Source organism: Natator depressus, chromosome 1 (assembly GCF_965152275.1).
Source record: "Natator depressus isolate rNatDep1 chromosome 1, rNatDep2.hap1, whole genome shotgun sequence".
Classification (NCBI taxonomy): Eukaryota; Metazoa; Chordata; order Testudines; family Cheloniidae; genus Natator; species Natator depressus.
The window spans coordinates 68,192,200-68,205,423 of NC_134234.1; the positions used below are offsets into that span (position 1 = coordinate 68,192,200).

General features: G+C 40.0%; 1 protein-coding gene across 1 annotated transcript in view; it reads left to right on the forward strand.

Moving 5' to 3' along the window:
• Window positions 1-13,224, forward strand: part of TDRD3 (tudor domain containing 3) — a 302,953-nt gene that overhangs the window by 248,791 nt on the left and 40,938 nt on the right. The window lies entirely within an intron of this gene.

A 13,224-nucleotide genomic window follows, 5' to 3' on the forward strand; every position in this document is an offset into this window, starting at 1 on the left:
CAGAGATTCGCTTAGAACATATTGGCCTTATAGCATCTAATTTTTAAAAGGCTTTGGAAATAAGCAGTCACCCAGTGTTCACTGCCAGCTGTCTTTCATCTTGAGTTGTTACCTCTCATTCTGTGGACCTCCCTTATGGATTTTTTGTTTTTGTTTTGTTTGGCAACTCTACAGGAATCTGAAATGTTTTCTAGTTTCTGCATTAATTTTCCTATGAAGTCTCAATATCTTATTTCCACTGGTCGAACTGCTACTTACCACCTTTTGGGACACAGTTGTTTCCCAACTCTTGATATTTCAAAATCTTCCACTTGTAAGGCACCTCATTCCTTTCTCCCATCTTCTCTCTTTGAGTTTCACCACAGGCTGATAGTTGGTCTCAAAGTGCTTATGGAGAAACCCTGAGATTTCGCTGTTTTGCTGCTTGGATATCCTTGCATCTCTGAGTTTCTTGCACGAGAAAGCTATTTGCACTTTGTGCTTTACTTTTGTGTCCTGATGCTAGATCTAATTCTCATTTTAAATACATTCCTCTTCAACTTCTCAACACTTATTGGAATCTTGTTCTAATGCTAGTAGATATATTTTAAGTTATTTTGTGGTTTCTCTCTCTCAGTATTCATACATTAACCAATGTAAGAGTGACTTAGGCAACATATACAACAGTTCAAAGTGAAGTTCTAAAGCCTTGTGGTTCACCATAAGATTTGAGACTTTCTGGGGCTTGATCAGTATGATCCAGTTTATAGCCGTCTCCAAATTGACTGCAGGGATTCCTTTCATTCAGTCATTTTCTATTGTCAACAAGAGTGGCTATGTTCCATCCTTTAGCGGGATTCTCTATGTTTGACCCTAGTCTTTCCACGTAATACTGGTCCTTGATAATCTGTATTGAAGATGTGCTGTTACCTACATACAGGCATCTTCTTTGTCCCATACTTCAGCTCTGGTTCTATAATACTGCTTGGTTCCCCACATTGTATTTAAAAGCATCCTTTGAAGCAAGTGTCAGTGCTGATAGGAGGAGCTTTAATGATTTAACTCTATAGTCTATGCTCCAGTAAAACCACGAAGCATATTCAATCTATTTTTCAGATTCCTTGTGACTGTTTTCTCCAAAACACTTTTTTGGTGCTTAGAAACTGAATCACACCTAAAATTTCTCAACATACATCAAAATAGAGAAAGTACTTCTCTGCAGGAGGAGGATGCAAAAATGTTATGTCAGTCAGCAGCAAAGTAAGAAACACTGAACTGAAGGCATATGAAAATCCAGTTTAACCAATGTGTTGTTCTGTTTCTTTTGGCTGACGTCCTCTATGACCACCCAAATGATGCTGAGATACTGCTTTCCCCATTAGCATAACTATCAAACTGCTTACTGTAGAAGTGTAGTGATTCTTGGTGTTATCAATAAGAAAAAGATTTTTCATTGTCAATATAGATATAGGACTGGACTGCTTTAGTGAAAGAATCTTCTCTCTTTGCTGGGATGTAGATCCCATCTGCCTGATATTTCTGGGATCCCCTTTTAATTTCCACCTCATCTGAAGAAGTTAATGCAAGATGATCTGAAGGTTCCTAGAGCTATACATTACATGTGGAAATCTATTGCTGCAGAGTGATAGTCCTGCTGTAGCGTTCTTCCATTATCTCATTTTCTTTGGATCCTGGTATGTTTCTTTTAAAAAACCTCTCTGACAGCTAACATACTGATTGCTAGAAATATAGAAAACCAAACCATTGGCATTAGTATACGAAATGTTACAAATCTAACTCTGATAGGTTACACAAGGTAAATAAAAGGGCTACTGAGTATTGGTTTTTTTAAAGACCCCATTAACAACTATCATTGTACTTGTCATGCAAAAATAATAAATCTTTATAGTTTTGCTTAGTTCTTGTAATATATGTATAAAAGCCCTGCAATCTGACTGTTTTTAATTAAAAAATTTTTTTTTTACTTTACATTATTTAAGAATTCTTTTAGTGGTCATCTCCTACACAAGGTTTTGAAAATGTACCCCCTTGTTTCCCTAAATGTAGCAGTGATCACTTAATGAAAATGTTGTATTCCTGACAAAAAACACACCAAAAAAGCCTTTGTAGAAATAACAATTGCTTGTTTTTCTATTATAAGATGTAAAGTTATACTAGCAAACTGAAAAGCATGAAATGTTAAAGGGCTTCATGACTAAATTAATAGTCTGTTGTGTGGAAAAATAAAATAAAGTGAAGATAATACTTTAAACCTAAAGTGTTAATTTTTTCCTCAAAGTTTTAGGTTTATTTTTTCTTATTAATTACTACTGGTTTTCTTTCTAGCATAAGTGTTTACTCGGTCACTTCACTATGAAGATGATTTATTTATTTTCTCCTTTTCCTTCCTGTCATCCTTAGGTAATAATCTGGTAGGGTTTGCTCCTGGATCTACAGATAGAGTTTTAGTTTGTGGTTATATCTCCTTTTTTCCTGTAATGTAAAGAAAAGCAACACTATGTCTTCCCCCACCTCCACACATGGTAATCTCATTCTGGTGTTTCTACAGTCCAACTAGGATTAGGTTCATAGGAGCTTTTCTCAGTGCCTCTTTACTTCAATAATAGTGATTATAAAATAAAGTCTATAGTTTGTTTGTTGTTAGTCTCTTCTTCCTGAATCCCACCGTACAATTCTGCATAGAGAGCAGTATGTGTCTCCTAACCATGAGGCAAGGAGGTGTAAAGAACTGTCAATCAAGATAAGTATAATGATGCTTTCTCCACACTCTGTGGCTTTGTGAGGCATGGAATCCATTCATCAGGTAATTCCTTGTTTTGGACTATCCAGTATGGGGAGGTTGCAGAAGGGAAAGAGAGAGGAGTCTAAGGCTCCAGCTGCATTATTCTTGCTAGTATAAGTACTTCTTTTGGAGCAATCTTAATTCCAGGTGGTCTTGCTTCCAGCTTTCTGTCTCCTTCCTCACAGACTTGTAGGCACTTTAAAAGTTCTGACCCTTTCTTAAAGCAGACTGTATCTTTGGCCCTCTCCCACAACAGTTTCTAGTGCCGGGTAAGTAAAAAAAACATTTAGGGCCCTTCTCCAGCAACGTTCCTTCGTTGGAGTAATGCACCGGGCAGGGCTTTCAGCTGCCTCTTCTACCTACACTCAATCATGCAGTTGTGTCTTGGCTGGAGAAAACTTTTGCTGCAGGGTCTGAAAATTAGTCTTTCTGGGGCTCAGGGTAACTCTTCCAAACCCCCCCCCCACGACTCTTGATTTATAGCAACTATGGATTACTTGAAAGATCTGATTTTCTCTTTGTGCACTAACATATTTAATGCCCTAGCACAGAGGTGGGCAAACTACAGCCTGTGGGCCACATACAGCCTGCGGGACCATCCTGCCCATCCACTGAGCTCCCGGCCCGGGAGGCTAGCCCCCAGTCCCGCCCCTGTTGTCCCCCTTCCCCTGCAGCCTCAGCTCACTGCGCCGCTGGCTCTGTGCTGCGTGGTAGTGTGGCTGGCTCCAGCCAGGCGGCACGGCTGCCTGTCCTGGTGCTCTGGGCGGCGCGGTAAGAGGGCAGGGAGCAGGGCGGGTTGGATAGAAGGCAGTGGAGTTTGGGGTGGTGGTCAGGGGGCAGGGGTGTGGATAGGCGGTCAGAGGGCAGGGAACAGGGAGCGTCGAATGGGGGCAGTGATCCCCGGGGGCAGTCAGGGAGAAGGGGTGGTTGGATGGGGCAGGGGTCCTGAGGGGGCAGTCAGGAATGAGAGGAGGGGTTGGATGGGGTGGTGGGGGGCAGTCGGGGACAGGGGTCCCAGGGGGACTGTCAGGGGACAGGGAACAGGCGGGGTTGGATGGGGCAGGAGTCCCGGGGGGGCTATTAGGAGGTGAGAAGCAGCGGGGGTCGGATAGGGGGCGGGGGCCGGGCCACGCCTGGATGTTTGGGGAGGCACAACCTCCCTTAACCAGCCCTCCATGCAATTTCAGAAACCCAGTGTGGCCCTCAGGCCAAAAAGTTTGCCCGCCCCTGCCCTAGCATCACACCACACTGCTTTCACAGCTTACATTTAGGCAGCAAGCCTCCCTGTTGTTAATATTTAGGCAGACGGAATGAATATGACTGAGACAACTTTATTGTTATTCTCTAATCTAACTACTGATGGCTTCTTGCTTATCACCTTGTTTGTCTAGCCTCCTAAAAATGAGGCAGCCAAGTAAGGTTCTTCTAACATAGTGTTTCTCAAACTGAGGGCCCCAACCCAAAAGGGAGTCGTAAGACTGTTATAGGGGGGTCATGAGTGCAGTGGCTGCTGGCTAGGCACCTAGCTCTGAAGGCAGTGCTGCCGCCAGCAGCAGCGCAGAAGTAAGGTATGGTATGGAGGTGGGTCTTCACAGTCTGAAATATTTTCAAAGAGGGTCCCAGCAAAAAAAGTTTGAGGACCCCTAACAATCTAATATAATAATTCAAAGATTGCCTTAGGAGAACTACCCATGTCTAGCTGCATCCATTAGAAACACAACATTCTTCTTTTTATAGAACCTTCAGATAAGCTTCAAGAACTTTGGCTCTTTGGCTCTTTCACCATTAGGAAAACCTCCAGGTTGATAGTTGGATTCACAATGTGTTGAATGAATGATTGAGGATTCCCTTATGCAGGATTTCCTACTACCTCCTCTCCACCCCCCCCCCCACCCACACACTCACATAGTTTTCATCTGGAAGGCTATCATTGCAGGCTCTGTCTCCCATAAAGGGTCTCATGGTCTGATTTCTCTACTCCCATGAAAACTCTAGGTTTGGGTTTTTGTGGATATGTGCCTTCAAAATCCAATTTTCCCATTATGATGGTTTAGTTTCCAACCTCTTCTCAGTAGCAAAGAGTCCTGTGGCACCTTATAGACTAACAGACGTATTGGAGCATAAGCTTTCATGGGTGAAGTATTCACCCTCAAAAGCTTATGCTCCAATACGTCTGTTAGTCTATAAGGTGCCACAGGACTCTTTGGTGCTTTTACTAACTAACTAACACGGCTACCCTTCTGATACTATCTCTTCTCAGTTAAACTAAAACAAGACTTTGCTGTGGGTCTCTGAGTTTCTTGAGTCTTTCCCCATTCTTGTGAGGGAACACTTTGACAGAAAGGAAACAGCAAGGAGTCTTAGATTCCTGTTACTTCTTCCAAAGGGTGTCATTCATGTGTTGGTCATCTTTTCCTTTTACATAGGAAGTCATAGACTCATAGAATATCAGGGTTGGAAGGGACCTCAGGAGGTCATCTAGTCCAACCCCCCTGCTCAAAGCAGGACCAATCCCCAACTAAATCATCCCAGCCAAGGCTCTTTCAAGCCTGACCTTGAAAACCGCTAAGGAAGGAGATTCCACCACCTCCCTAGGTAACCCATTCCAGTGCTTCACCACCCTCCTAGTGAAAAAGTTTTTCCTAACATCCAACCTAAACCTCCCCCAATGTAACTTGAGACCATTACTCCTTATGCTGTCATCTGCTATCACTGAGAACAGTCTAGATCCATCCTCTTTGGAACCTCTTTTCAGGTAGTTGAAAGCAGCTATCAAATCCCCCCTCATTCTTCTCTTCTGCAGACAAAACAATCCCAGTTCCCTCAGCCTCTCCTCATAAGTCATGTGCTCCAGTCCCCTAATCATTTTTGTTGCCCTCCACTGGACTCTTTCCAGTTTTTCCACATCCTTCTTGTAGTGTGGGGGCCCAAACTGGACACAGTACTCTCCTTTGAGTAGTTTCCTATACTTCTGAGTGTGTGTTTTCCTTTCCTCCATTATCTTCTAACAGACATAACCTAGGGTACATCTACACGAAAGCTGGGAGCATGCTTTCCAGCTCAGGTAGACATATGTGCTAGCTCTGCTTTCGTTAGCATGCTTTAAAAATAGCAATGTAGCCAAGAGATGGCTTGGACTAGGTTTGTATGCAGGTGGCTACCCCGGCTACACTGCTATTTTTAGTGTGCTAGCTTAAAAAGAACTAGTCTGTGTTTGTCTACTCATGCTGGGAAGCACACTCTCAACTGCAGTGCAGACATACCTGTACAGATGCAAGCGGTATGGAAAGCAGCTCTTGAGGTTCACCTGGATTAGGAGTCTGTGAAGATTTCTCATCTTGGTACGTGTAGGCTGTACAATTCCACATGTTTCTCTCTGACTCTAGGTTGGCAAATGCTCGTCAAGCAGATCATTGTAGGCCATTTTCCAATCTTACATTCAGGCATTTCTCATTCATCCAGCCTGTGTAATATCACTACTTGTTACTACAGATTACATCCCTTTCCCCATTTTGTGGTTGCTCAGAAGTGTTAAACACCTTTACCATCTAAAGGATAAACTTACCATCCCACTCTTTTAACCTTTCCGAAAGTCTTTAACTGAACCTAATCAAAGTCAACGGTTTAGGTATCCAGTATGATGATTTTCTCATGTTGGGGACAAAGTAATTTTTCTTGGTACAGTCCTTAAGTTCTTTAATTTTAAAAGGGACTGTTTTCCCCCCTCCCATTTCCTCAAAAAATGTGGCTTCCAGGCCTCTCAGAGCATAATGTGACTAAGCTGTTCTGACTTCTGTCTTACAATCCTTTTGTCATCTGAAAGGACACCTTTAGTTTCTCTTTTTATGGGACTTTATAAACTCTCGTGTTTAGCTCCCTTAGTCCAATAAGATGTTGAAATATCTAATTTCTTATAGAGAAAGCATTCTCTGTGCAGAAGTTAATTTGGTCAGTACATATGCCGGTTACAGAAAGAGATAGACAAACCTCTTGGGTAGGTACTATTTCACTACATCTGCTCTCTATCTGGAAGCATATGATGGGGGAAGAGACAATGGTTGACAAAAAATTACTGACTGGTAATTGTTGAAGCAATCTCTTTTCTCTATTTTGCTTCCCAACCTCTTTTCCCCCATTAATTTTGGGAGTCTGACTGGCTGCCCTTAAAGGATTAGCTCAGGAATTTTATGAACTAAGAAGGAAGTGAGAGGACTCGAAGAATTATCCCTGCCTTGATTGACGGTTTTTTGCTCTCTGGTAAGAGGAGATGTACATGTTGGGTGGTAGAGAAGAAATTATGACAAACCGTATTCTTAGTAAATAATTAGTAAATAATTGTATTCCATTTTCTATTCTTTTCTACTACACACAGTATATATTCAGTAGATACAGAACTCATGGTGAAGGTTTAGTGTCTCATCCTTGGACGGTCACACCGAATGCCCTGATAATTTGGGTTTTCTTCATTAGTAGGCATTCTGTAGGCATTATCAGATTCCCTCTGCCAAGAAATGTTCTCCACTTGAGGAAATACTTCTTAAAAAATTAATTTCAATTGACTGTGAAATGGATTGGTGGCAGAAAAGCAATCTGGCTCCCTGCCTTGGAAGTGGTAAGTCATAGGGAATATTTTTTTTCCCCATTGAGACTTGCAAAATATAGCAGAAATACGAAGACAATTAGTAAAAACTTGCTAAGAGTACTGTGTTTCCTGCTTCTGTTGTTCAAGCAAACCATTTTTTGTTCTTAGGTTGAGTTATCAGACAGTTGCTTTAATACTGGCAAGAATGGTACTGAGGGTCTCCCTGTATGTTCACAATGCCAATTCAATTGATAGTTTATTTCATGTCCCAAGAAAGGCTTTTACAGTTTAGAGAGTTAACTGGTGGTAGGCTTCTGAGTTTGGACATTTCTGTTTACAACTATAGGAGAATAGTGATAGTTTAACAATCAGTGCTGCTCAGGAAACTCATGAGATCTATAACATTTCCTACAAATTAATCTGCTTTTATGTCTTGTGAAGATGTAAAACTTGAATTGGAGAGGTATTTATCTGTTTGAGGCTTATATAAAAATAATGTCTACACTATAAAAATTGCCATATTTAAGCTTGGCTGTTAGGCAAATTTAGGGAACAGCTAATAACTTCATTAAATTCCTCTTCTAGCTTTGATCTGTTTGTCGCATAATGAGATGAATACGTATGGCTAATTTTGCATGTGTGTTCTTCCCACGTATGCAGTGTTGTTATCAGTCCCAGGATATTAGAGAGACACGGTGGGTGAGGTAATATCTTTTATTGGACTGATTTCTGTTGGTGAGAGACAAGTGACATTTACAAGGGAGCTGAGGTGGGAGAGGCCAGTTTTCATTTTTAGCCTCAAGCTTCGAGGCACCAGTGAGCCAATGCGGACAGAATTGTAAAATTCAGGTCAGATTATGTCATTAGTTATCCCCTGTGGAACAAACAACCAAAAAATGGTTTTGGCATTTCAGTTGCCAAAATATTTAGCACAACTATATTTTCGTGTCATAGTTTTGAGACCCAATTAGGTCTTACACAAACTAACTTAGTGTCTTTTCCCTTGTAGCCAGCACTAAAGTTAATAAAGTTAATCAAAACATAGTTTCATATGAAAAGTTCTGAAGCATTTCAATAACTGGAATTAGGGGGGAAATCTTCCTTTGTCTTTATACTGGGTTTTATTTGAATAGTGTTATAATCTAATTTTCTTTCTTTCTTTTTTTTTTACCAAAAAGTTAACCATTGACAGTAGTTATCACATTTTGGCATTGGAGATATCACAGTATTTCCTAATATTCAGAAATAAGATTTAGCTTGTGGTATCTCAGATACACTTGTGGAGTTACTGTTGGCAAATGTTGGCTTTTTTAATGGCAAACTCTATAAGTGAAACGGTAGGTCTTAAAAAGAGCCAGATTGACACTTCTGTAGACTGAAGTCTTGTACCTCAGTTCTTAGATAATCTCCATTGATGCATTTTATATTGTATGTACTATTATTATTATGTATTACCAGAGAGCCTGTTTCCCTGGTCATGGACCAGTACACCATTGTGCTAGTTGCTGTACAAATACAGCTAGATCTAAGACAACTAAGAAATGAAATAGAAAAAATAACTCTGTTCATTGTTGAACAAATTGATTTAAGCCAATTTGCAGTTTGACAGATATTTATTTCCTTATCTCTTTGGGGAATTTGCATAGGTAATTCAGACAAAATAAATTTTAAGAAGAACCACTGAGTTAAATGCAATCCTGATCAGACTGTAAAAGTCAAAATATTACCCTTCTGGTTAAAATACCTCACTACTGTTATGGCACATCTAAGGGTTTGTCTTCACTACTGTGCTAAATCGGCACCACTGCAATTGATGCAGCGACATCGATTTAGCGGGTTTGGTGAAGACGTGATAAATCTATTGAAAGAGCACTTTCCCATTGACATATTTAATCCACCTCAACGAGAGGCAGAAGCTATGTCAACGGGAGAGCATCTCCCACCAACGTAGCACGGTGTAGACACCGCATTAAATCAGTGAAGTTTCGTTGCTCAGCTAATTGATTGTTTTACACCCCTGAGCGACGTAACTGACGTCGACTTAAGCAGTTGTGTAGACAAGGCCCTAGATATACAACCATTTTTGTCATAGAGGACCTGAGTAATTTGGTGATTGGAGTACTTCATGCAAATGTCTTCTCAATATAACCAACTACTATAATATGTAAACCTTTGCAGAAACTGAAGTTTTCTTTAATTTTACACATATCCCAACTTTAATGAGTAACAGGATATAATACTTACCCTGGAGCCATATCTTTGAGTCCTCTTTGAGAATCCATATCTTACTCAGTGGGATATTGGATATTTACATTCCACCTGGGAGATATGGAAAGTAAGTAAAACTTGGCAATGTAGTATAGTGGATAGAGCATGCACTGGGACTCAAGAGATCAGGGTTCTATTCCTGGCTAAGCCACTGGTTTGCTGGGTAGCCTTGGACAAATCACTTCTCCCTGTGTTTCAGTTTCACCATCTCTTTGTAAAACCCTTGAGATCTATTGATGAGAAAAGTGCTATAGAAGAGCTAGGTATTATTATATCCAAGTTATTAGAAGTTAGTTCACAGTTCATACTAAATTTCCCTGTGCCATTATGTCATTAATGGCCTCTGATATCTACTTTAAAGACTGATGACAACATCTGGTTCTAGTATCTCCATCTTTTTCATGTATATGCACTAAAAGTAATAGCAAAGTATACTAAAATGCTATTTTTAATATTCAGAATAGCACAGAGTCAAAATAGGAGTGAACAGCATACCAGTAGCTTACCATATGAACAGACAGTGGGAAACTTAATTCTTGTGTTCCTCAGGTCTGGATATAGTGATTATTTACATATGTAGCTGCCAGCAGTCCTAGTGCCCATACTTCAAGAGTAGTTTCAAACACATTCAGAGTATGGGTATTTTAATTTCTAAGTCGAAGTTACAGAACACAAACTGCAAGAAATGTCTTCTGGATGTGAAGTACTCAGTGGTATTGGATCCATTTACAACTTGCTGCAAACACCTTGTCTCAAGAATCAGCTTCTTGGAAACCATGACATGTATGCCATGACGACATGTTGGCTATCTTTGAAGTAATGTGACCTACAATCTTGAAAACCAGATTTAGGCACAGACTAATTGAAGTCTAATTGGAAATAATTTATTGGTGGTCTTCTGACTAGGGGTCCAATCCTGTAAAGTACTAAATCTCTCTTGTGAGGTGTACTGAGCTATCTTAACTCTCATGGAAATCAGCATCTTGTTTTGGGCCCTGTGAAAGTATGCTTGGTACATACTAGTAAAAATGACAACCCCGTGCTCTCAGAATATGGATAGATGAAAAATATGAATATGCTTCCCCTTTCTCCAAATTTCAGGATCATAGCCACCAGTATATGAAAGAAATAATGTGGAAAAAAATTCTACATCTCTTCTTTTTTCAAATTGCATAGTCTGTAAGAAAGGAGATAAAAGTTTCATAGAGATGATTTACCTCGTAGGTTAGAAAAGTGTTTTAACCAGTATAGCTGCACGTAATCCACAACTGTATCTGTAACTGTATCTGTAACACGTAATCCACAACTGTAACTGTCTGGAGTATCTCTTTTCACAGAAATTACATCCTGTCAAAGGTACACCTGACAGCAACTCCATTAGGGTTTTCAGAATTAGTGTTCATTTTATTTCTTTTGGTTTACATAAAAAAAAAAACTCTTAACCAAGAAATCAGGGCTTTAACATAATTTAAATGCACAGCCATTGAAAAAACAAAGGTATTAGTCACACAGCTACACTATTTTTTAAACACATATGCAGAAAAACTAAACTTGCATCTTTCTGAAATCTTAATGCAGTATTCAAATTAAACTCTTGGGCTCTAAAAACTCATGCATATAATTACAGTATTTATAATTGCTGAATCTGCCAGAATTGAGTTAGAGTGAATACTTCAATCTTTTTGTGGGGGGGATGTCAAAGGACTTTTGAGACTAACAGCTCCTTCACTTCTAAAACTATGGATTTGAGTATCATTTTCAAAATGTGTTTATGAGCTCTACTCAAGTACCATAAATAAGAATCCAGTTAAACAACAGCAACTGGTTATCAAGAGAGCAATACATTTCTCTTTTGGTTGTAAAATGTTTTAAGAAGTGATATAGATTACATTCTAAATAACACTGTGGGTAAATTCTTGTAAACTGAGGCATATTATCATTCAGCAAAATGCCAGGCATTGCTTTGACAGTACAGTAGCCAGCAATATTCTAACGGATTCTCCCCTGCATAGGAGCATCATGGAGCCAGTTACAGCTCCCTGACCCTGTGGGCCAGTCTATGCTGGCCCTACTGAACCTTACACCCATGAAGCTAGATCTAGCAATCACAGACTTTTGTTCTATTATGTCCTTTATACTGGGATAGGAGTGACTGGAGCAGGCTTTATGCCAGCAGTAAGATACCATCTGCCATGGAATTCCAAGTGGTTCTGAGCAGAACAACAGGGTTGAATCATATTCTAGAATCTGGCCTGTTAATTATTGGAAGTAATTTTCCTGTCAACTTATTGTAAGCCTTTGATATCATATACTATTAACTTATTTCGCTAGAGATAGTAATAATAATAATAATTAATAATTCTTGTACTGGAACAGGTTAATCAGAAAAGTTTGTGAAGTTATTTCATGGGCATCCTGCTGTACTTACAACATAGTCTACCTGAGCTCATCTTTTTTTTCTCTGATGTCCTGGTAGTTCTGTTCTTTTCTTATCCTACCCTTTTTCACCTTATTTCTGTTCTTAAAGATCTTCCATTGTGGGCAAAATGAAACTGAGGAGGAAACAAAAACATGTGTGTAGCTGTTGCAGCAGTGTCTGTTCCTTTGTTGATGGAGCTCCCTCAGTGCACACCTCCTTTCCTTTTTCTCTCTGACAGTGATGGTGAACCTTCTTGAATCAGAGGGCCACAAGTGAAATTTTGCTAGTTATTGGATGCAGACTTTAGAGAGGCTTCAGTTGTGTTAAAGCTTTCCCCTTTCTAGCTTTCACTCTTCTTCCCGATTCTACCTTTCTCACCTAATCTGTTTCTCTCCTTGAAATTTTTCCCCTTTCAGTTATTTCTTCCTGGTCTTTCCCTTCCTTTCCTTTCAGTCTACTGTCATCTGTCTCATTCTGGCCCTGCCTCTCTTGACATCTGAGATCAACTGGATTACGTCAGCGATCTCCATTGCTGATCATCACTTCTACCAAGGCTCAAAACTCCATTTGTGGCACAGCCAACAGAAATGGCATCAAATGCCATAGAGGTTCATCATCACTGTTCTAGGAGATGAGTGAAGTTGAGCCCTCAGTGAGAGAATCCCTCTGGCCTTATAGCATAAGTTTCAGCCCAATTAAAGGAGGGAACTGCGGACCAAAGCTTGATGTCTTGACCTGAAAAGGACTATCTAATGCCATGTCATTGGGCGAGCTTCATCAAGGAGGGAAAGGAAGTACTGCAAACGTGAGTAAATCTTGTTTATTTGGGTTTTATTGTGCAGTGTTTTGCTTCTTATGTGAACTGAAAAGCTTTTAGTTAGCTGTATGTCAGATTACGTGTTGACTTAAAAATTGCCACAATCCGACTCATTGTTCTGTTCTTCCTGCAGCAGCTGATGACATTGCTAACACGTGAAAGGAGAACATCCTTGCACTCCTTAGGTGCACGTGATACCATCAGCTCTTGCAGGTGGACCCAGAATCCTGAACTCTGATTTTAGCACATAAGTAAAGGTGGAATTTTTGCATGTATTTTCTTTTAAAATGTAAATGTATTTATAATTTTGAAGTCTGCACATAATGTTGAGATACTGCCTTGCAAGCCAACACATA